An 8,854-nucleotide genomic window follows, 5' to 3' on the forward strand; every position below is an offset into this window, starting at 1 on the left:
ACATGTCTATGTCTAGGAAACTTAACCATCTTTGATTAACGAGCTAGTCAAGTAGAGGCATACTAGGGACACTCTGTTTGTCTATGTTTTCACACATGTACTAAGTTTCCGGTTAATACAATTCTAGCATGAATAATAAACATTTATCATGATATAAGGAAATATAAATAACAACTTTATTATTGCCTCTAGGGCATATTTCCTTTAGTCTCCCACTTGCACTAGAGTCAATAATCTAGATTACATAGTAATGATTCCAACACCCATGGAGTCTCGGTGCTGATCATGTTTTGCTCATGAGAGAGGCTTAGTCAATGGGTCTGCAACATTCAGATCCATATGTATCTTGTAAATCTCTATGTCTCCCTCCTTGACTTGATCGCGGATGGAATTGAAGCGTCTTTTGATGTGCTTGGTTCTCTTGTGAAATTTTGATTCCTTTGCCAAGGCAATGGCACCAGTATTGTCACAAAAGATTTTAATTGGACCCGATGCACTAGGTATTACACCTAGATCGGATATGAACTCCTTCATCTAGACTCCTTCCTTTGTTGCTTCCGAAGCAGCTATGTACTCTGCTTCACACGTAGATCTCGCCACGACGCTCTGCTTAGAAATGCACCAACTAACAGCTCCACCATTCAATATAAATACGTATCCCGTTTGTGACTTAGAGTCATCCGGATCAGTCTCAAAGCTTGCATTGACGTAACCATTTACGACAAGCTCTTTGTCACCTCCATAAATGAGAAACATGTCCTTATTCCTTTTCAGGTATTTCAGGATGTTCTTGGCCGATGTCCAATGGTCCACTCCTGGATTACTTTGGTACCTCCCTGCTAAACTAATAGCAAGGCACACATCAGGTCTGGTACACACCATTGCATACATGATAGAATCTATGGCTGAGGCATAGGGAATGACTTTCATTTTCTCTCTATCTTCTTCAGTGGTCGGGTATTGAGTCTGACTCAACTTCACACCTTGTAACACATGCAAGAACTCTTTCTTTGACTGATCCATTTTGAACTTCTTCAAAACTTTATCAAGGTATGTGCTTTGTGAAAGTCCAATTAAGCGTCTTGATCTATCTCTATAGATCTTGATGCCCAATATATAAGCAGCTTCACCGAGGTCTTTCATTGAAAAATTCTTATTCAAGTATCCTTTTATGCAATCCAGAAATTCAGTATGATTTCTGATCAACAATATGACATCCACATATAATATCAGAAATGCTACAGAGCTCCCACTCACTTTCTTGTAAATACAGGCTTCTCCAAAAGTCTGTATAAAACCATATGCTTTGATCACACTATCAAAGCGTCTATTCCAACTTCGAGAGGCTTGCACCAGTCCATAAATGGATCGCTGGAGCTTGCACACTTTGTTAGCACCTTTTGGATCGACAAAACCTTCTGGTTGCATCATATACAACTCTTCTTTAAGATATCCATTAAGGAATGCATTTTTTACATCCATCTGCCAAATTTCATAGTCATAAAATGCGGCAATTGCTAACATGATTCGGACAGACTTAAGCAGCGCTACGGGTGAGAAGGTCTCATCGTAGTCAACTCCTTGAACTTGTCGAAAACCTTTCGCAACAAGTCGAGCTTTGTAGACAGTAACATTACCGTCAACGTCAATCTTCTTCTTGAAGATCCATTTAATCTCTATGGCTTGCCGATCATCGGGCAAGTCAACCAAAGTCCACACTTTGTTCTCATACATGGACCCCATCTCAGATTTCATGGCCTCAAGCCATTTCACGGAATCTGGGCTCATCATCACTTCCTTATAGTTCGTAGGTTCGTCATGGTCAAGTAACATGACCTCCAGAACAGGATTACCGTACCACTCTAGTGCGGATCTTACTCTGGTTGACCTATGATGTCTACTACACAACTTTATTCTTGTAGACACGTGTTGGGCCTCCAAGCGCATAGTTTTGTAGGACAGTGGCATTCTTCCCTCAAGTGGATGACCTAAGGTTTATCAATCCGTGAGAGGTGTAGGATGAAGATGGTCTCTCTCAAACGACCCTACAACCAAATACAAGAAATCTCTTGTGTCCCCAACACACCCAATACAATGGCAAATTGTATAGGTGCACTAGTTCGGTAAAGAGATGGTGATAGAAGTGTAATATGGATGGTAGAAATATATTTTTATAATCTGAATAAATAAAAACAGAAAGGTAGCAAATAGTAAACGGGCACAAAAACGGTGTTGCAATGCTTAAAAACAAGCCTAGGGCCCGTACTTTCGCTAGTGCAATGTCTCAACAGTGCTAACATAGTTGGATCATATGATTATCCCTGAAAGTGCAGCAAAGAATCACTCTCGAGTTCCGATTAGCGGAGAACAAAAGATAGAAATTGTTTGTAGGGTATGAGACCACCTCAAAGCTATTCTTTCCGTTCGATCTATTCAAGAGTTCGTACTAAAATAACACAAAGCTATTTTTTCCGTTCGATCTATCCTAGAGTTCGTACTAAGATAACACCAAAGCAAGTTCATATTCATAATCCTCAATCCACACAAAGAACTATAAAGAGACCCCGAAGTTTCCATCGGAGAAAAACGTGCATCAACCCCTATGCATAGATTATGCAATATCACCGCGGGAATCCGCGAGTTGAATGCCATAACATATAACAAGTGAATCAATAAGATACCCCAATGTCACCTCAAGTATTCATACCGCAAGACATATATCATGTGTTCTCAAATCTGAATATTCAATCCGACATGACAAACTTCAAAGGGTAAAGATTCAATTCATCACAACAAGAGTATAGAGGGGAGAAACATCATATGATCCGACTATATTAACAAAGCCCATGATATAGATCATGAGAGGGAGAGAGATTAGACACATAGCTACTAGTACAAACCCTCAGCCCTGTCAGCATCCTGGGAACGGGGGTCCCCAGACTTGCCTGCCTCCGGCCCATGGCGTGGCTCTGCTACCAGGCCTGTACGGCCCATCTTCATCAACAAGGCATTCAAGACCCTCTCGAGGGGCCAAGCCTCGCGAGGCGGACGACGCAAGACCTCCTCTGGAGCGGCCTCGCCAGGCAGGCTCGTGAGGGGCGGAGAGATCAAGGCAAGGCAAACCTCGCGAGGTTCTCGTGACGTGAGCCATGACGATCGAGACCAGGAGGGCACCAGGTGGGCGCCAGCGCGCGCAGCGTCCTTGTTTCCTCTTTGGTGCTAAGGAGGCAAGCGCATGCGCGGAGTACCGAGGCATCGAGCAAAGGTTTCCATATAAGTGCAACGAGACCAAGACAAGCAGGACGGCGAGACGGAGGTCACCATGGAGCCCAAGGCGGCGTCACCACCAGAGCCTTTTGCAGGCGAAGACTAATTTTGTTAGGATAAGCTGTACTAGCTATCCCCTGTCAAATTGGCCGTTGTTGGCTCCCTTCCCGCTCAATATTTGGGGAGAGGACCAGGACCTCTATAAATAGGACTAGCCACCATAGTAGGAGGCATCTCATCTTGAGTACTCCTCACCCACAAAAGTTTGCCAAGCACAAGAACACCTCAACCTCAGGAGGCTGTTCTTCCCCTTGTACTGTTCATCATCAGCCCAAGAGGCAATCCACCACCACCACAATGGTGTAGGGTATTACACCACAACGGTGGCCCGAACCAGTATAAATCTTGTGTCCCTTGTGTTGTGAGTTCATCGAGTTCGTTCTTGAGATCTTAGCCAGTTAGAACGTGGATCGGTAAAGGGGAAATCTTCGCGCGCACCCCAGATTTCGAACCTTGAGGGTTTTGCCGGAACCCGTGATCCGACATTTGGCTCGCCAGGTAGGGGTGCGCCAAAGCCTCCTTTCCGTCGCTCCACATCCAGTTGCTCCGTCGTCTCCATGGCGGACGCTCGCCGTGCTCGTGCTGAGCGTCGGGCTGCCTTCGCCACCCGCGTTGCTCAGACGGCTCCCGTCGGCGGGCCACCACGTCGTTCCCCGTCGCCTGCCACCAATGCCGCCACCGGCCCAACGGGGAACGTACAGCAAGCATCCTCGCTGCACCCCTCGGTGCGGCGGGACGGCCGCACCGCCACTCCATCGCTGACCCCGGCCGGTTCCTCGTCCCATGCACGTCGCGCTCCCATGGACGCGCGGGCCGCACTCCTCATGGCGCACGAGCTCCTGCGCTACCGCCCAGTCGACGACCTCTACGAGGACTGGCTCGACCGCATCGCCGAGCTTGTCCGCGCCGCAGGGGGCTCCCTTGTGTCGTCCCTCTCTCCGCCTCGCCCTCCGCCAGCTACGCGCGACGTAGCTCACGGAGCACCTCCACCACCTCTGCCCCAAGACGGCACCCTGGCGCCAAGGCGCGCGCCTCCACGACGTGACCCACCGCGTCCGGCGCCCGCGCGTGAAGAAAGAAGCTATCAACAAGTCCCTCGATCGCAAGAGAACGCTCCGCCACTCCTCGCACCGCCGCGCCAGGATCGTTTGCTGCAGCAAGGCCCCGCGCCGCTTGCCGTAGCGACGCGCGGGCGCCAAGACCAAGCTCCACCTCCAAGGCTGTAACACCCCAAAAATTTGGACCTTGTTTTATTAATTAAAATTTTGCCAGGAAATTAAATTTTTATTTTCTGGATTTATCTTTTGATTTCAGAACCACTCTTCTCTTTAATATTGTGGATTTTCACCCCAAGTAAAAACCTTCCAAAAATATTATTGGACTTGTATGCTCTCTCAATAAAACAATTCTTTATCAGTGGATTAAATTACATAATTATTTTTCCTGAGCTTCATCTCTTTTAAATGGTTTTCATAAGCTTTAGAGCCTCGTGTGCACTACAACCCGTTCAAATACTTCTTTAAAATTCCCACCAAAATTTGGAGATGTCATGTGATGTTCCCACATCACTTTTATGCAAAAATCTCTTTTAGTCATTTGGAGATTTTGAGCCCTACCTCAAGTTTTCAAATCTGGTCCAGTTTGTAATTTGCACTACAACCTATTTAAATATTCCTTTAAAACTTCCACCAAAATTAGGGGAGGTCAGCAGGAGTTTATTATTCAATTTTGTGCAAAAACCCATCAGTGTTCTTTGAAAGATTTGAGCCAATCATCCTCTTTTGCTCTCTAGTCCAGTTTGGCTTTTTCTACTGCAACCCTAATTTATCTTGCTCTAGTGCCCATGATCTTTTTCCTGATTGTAGTCCTCCCTACCAAACCCTTAAGTCCAGGAGAGTGGACCCATTGGAGTATTTTTGGTTCATGCAATTATAGCCTTTAGTTTCTGCCCAAAATTGGTTTTCTCAAAAACTTGCACTAACAAGTTTCTGGTCTTGACCAATTAACCCTGCCACCATCACCTACACCTAAAGAGACTAGGATCTGGAGTTTTTGGCCACTCCAAGAGTTGCCTAGATGCACTTAGCATTCTGTCGAACACCTTGAGTGCATGGGCAGATTTGGCATGATTATTAGTTTGCATGGTGAACTTGATCCCCTGACCTAACCACCATGTCCCTTGATCTCCTTACTAGCTCTAACCTAGTCCTATTATTGGCCAGCCTCGCTCAAGCACTCTAGCCTGCCCTGGCATTATGTCGAGCACGTCTCGTGCGTGGTCTGGGCGCGCCCAGAGCACGCGTTTTGCACGTGCGGGCGCCCGAGCCGCCGCGTCGCACGGCCGCCTCCCCGCGCCCGCTCTGGCCTCTCCCCACTCGCAGCCAGCACGCCTGCCCCCTCCCTCGCCGCAGAGCCGCCCTTGGCGCTCTACAGCGCCGCCGTCAGGTCGGCCACGGCGGCTAGCGGCCGGCCACAGTGGGCTCCTGCCGTGGACGGCGCCGCCCGAGCCGCAGCAGCGCGCCAGCTGCCCCCTTGTACAGCCCGAGCCTATCCTCAAGCCTGTCTGCTAGTGCTCGTCGCCGCCACGTCGCCCTGGCCACTACAGAACGGCGGTTCGCCGTCGTTCTTATCCAACAACGCAGAACCAATCTCGTTGCACTATAAAAGGACGCCCCCGAGCTCCTCCGAGCACTCAGGCGACCCCAGGCCACCCCCATAGCACCCCCTCAGCCAGCAATCGGCGGTTGGTAGCCGTCTTCCTCGACTCCGGCCGGTTCGGCCGCCGCCGCCTTCTGGTGCCGTTCGTCGCAACCAGACCCTCCCCCGTCCATCCAACACCACCAACCGTTTCCCCTCGATCTTGTGGAGCCACCCAACAGCTCAAACTCGCTCGAAAACCACCGCAGCCCAGAACCCCAAACCACCCGAAGCCTCCTCCGCCGCGGAGCTCGCCGCCGGTGACTCCTTCCACCCCGACGACTCAACGACCACCGGGAGGACCGCCCCGGTCTGGCGGGTCCATCCCTGCCCTCGGATGCCCTCGAGGAGCCGTCGTTCGCCGGCGTCGATCGCCGGAGTCCCGCCTCCGCTCGGGCAGAGGAAGAGGAGGGAGAGGTGACTGGTCAAACCTGACCAGTGGGCCCCGTGGACCCACTGTCAGTGACCCCGAGCCGGCCCGCGCTGTTTTAAGTGAAAGCGTAAACCCAGAAGTACGTCTCCTCCGTCTCGAAAACGTATTTCTATTCGAACCGTTTTCTTTTCTGTTTTATTTAAAAAAACAGAACTTTGACTGGCTATAACTTTTTATATATAAGTCCAAATGACTTGATTCTTTTTCTGTTGTTTCTCAAATTCGGTCTAGTTTATTTTAGTATTTATTTTAAAATTTTCCAAACGACTTTTTTGTTCTGTTTTGAAACTATGTGTTAATTTGAATATTTTCAAAAATAGGATTATTGGAGAGAGGAGAAAACTTTCAAAGTTCTGGAATGCACCTCACCTCTCCACAACTTGAAGGCAAGCATTCTAAACCCTGGCATAATATTTTTGGGTGTTGTTTGAATACGGTTACAACACCACCTTGACATGGAGCATTCGTTATTTTATGTGACGATAAAATCATACGCATGAGTGCATAATGGAGATTCTTTGCTGTTAGAAATGGATATGCTGGTGATAGCAATCATCCTTGTATGCTTTTCATGCATACCAGAAGGAAGCCGGGAAAGTCTCTGTCTTGGGTAGAAACGAGCTTGTCCCTAGTTCCTCGTCGAGACGAGTGTGTCCGGTATGGCATGATGCGGTATGATGAGTGGTGATTCTGTCTGTTAGTTGAAATATATTTGTTATGCTAATCATACAGGGAATACTTGAACCTCCTGAGTCGGCCGTAGATCGAGTCTTGTTCCAGTGACCCCCATACTTGTTTCGTACTACCACTTGTCCCTGCCGCAGGTAGGGTACGGTTCAGTAAGTTGTCAACCCCTTCCAAGCACACACCGTACAGAGAGGCCATGGTGGAAGATACCGGCTGCATCCGGTAGGCATGCCACCTGGTCCGGGGGCATGGGTGTTTCCGGTTGGGACCGAGAGGGGGCACCCCTTAGAGTGCGCGATATAAATTTGATCCCATGCTAAGTCGAGGTTGTAGCCTCCCCACTTAGAGTTTTGCTTGACAGGTGTCGTGGGTGATTCCAGACGCTGGTAAGTTAAGCTGGTGTGTGCGGTCAGGTGTGTTTTCAATTAAAAGACCGTAGATGGAATTAGTCCCGATGGACTAAAGAAATCCGTTTCTCGTGGGTAAAGAGTACACCCTCTGCAGAGGTTAAACCTATTCGAATAGCCGTGTCCATGGGTAAGGACTACAGTCTGAGATGGGTTCAGTGTCGGTCATAGTGTCGGTCTTCGGAGGAGAAACTTCTAAACCGGAACATGGATCATGACTTGTGACTTATGAGGATTACGATTATTATTATACTGGACTAACCCTCTCTATTACTTGAATCATTGAGTATCCCTGGGACGGTTCTACCTCCTGGATATTCATTGTGATTATTTTCTTATAAGCCCTTTATGTGGTGTCGCTCAAACGCCCGACTACGGCATACTTGTTATTTATTTACTTTATAAGCCCTTTATGTGGTGTCGCTCAGACGCCCGACTACGGCATGCTTGATATTTAATTACTTTATAAGCCCTTTATGTGGTGTCGCTCAGACGCCCGACTGAGGCATGCTTTATACTATTATCCTTTCGAGGCGTCGCTTCAGACACCCGATCGGTGCATTTTTTATCTCTATTCTCGGATTGCATATTCATGTTTTTATATGAACAACCTGCATGCGTGCGTCATGGATTTTTATTCAGCGACTGACATTGTGATCATAGAATTTTTCAGAACATGATTATCATTTGTTGTATTATACCCGTGTTCACAATGTTTGCGAGTACATTCAAACGTACTCACTGGCTTGTCCCTGGCTATTGTCTTGGCCAGATTTCTTGCTTGGAGAGGAGCCTTGCGATGACAGCCCCCGGAACCTAAGCAACGGTGATAGCAGCCTCGCGAAGATAGGAGTTATCCAGGTCAGCTGTTCCTGTGGGAAATGGACGCAGATGAACCACAAACCGCTTCTGCCATCAACCACTAGAAACCATTTGTTGTACTCATAGGCCACAATGGTCTTGTACTACATATTTTGTACTTTGCTTGGAATTTCTGTATCAAGTTGGTGCCTCATCAGCTAACAGTAATCCTGGGGCTGGTGAGCACAAGGGCCATTTTCTGGGAAATTAATATCCGGAAAATCCGGTCCTGACAGACTTGGTATCAGAGCCAGGCTGACCATTGGCTAATCCTATCTTAGCCAGGCCAATAAACCTAGGTTAACCAACCCGCCAGACCTTCGCCTAAACCCCAGCCGAGCTTCTCGTGTAAGATAGCCACACAGTGACCCCGACGCTTTTGGCAGTCGGTGCCCAACCTATCAGCCTAGCATGTCGATCACATGCCAGTGACCGGCACCTA

The sequence above is a fragment of the Aegilops tauschii genome, chromosome 4, assembly GCF_002575655.3.
Source record: "Aegilops tauschii subsp. strangulata cultivar AL8/78 chromosome 4, Aet v6.0, whole genome shotgun sequence".
Classification (NCBI taxonomy): Eukaryota; Viridiplantae; Streptophyta; class Magnoliopsida; order Poales; family Poaceae; genus Aegilops; species Aegilops tauschii.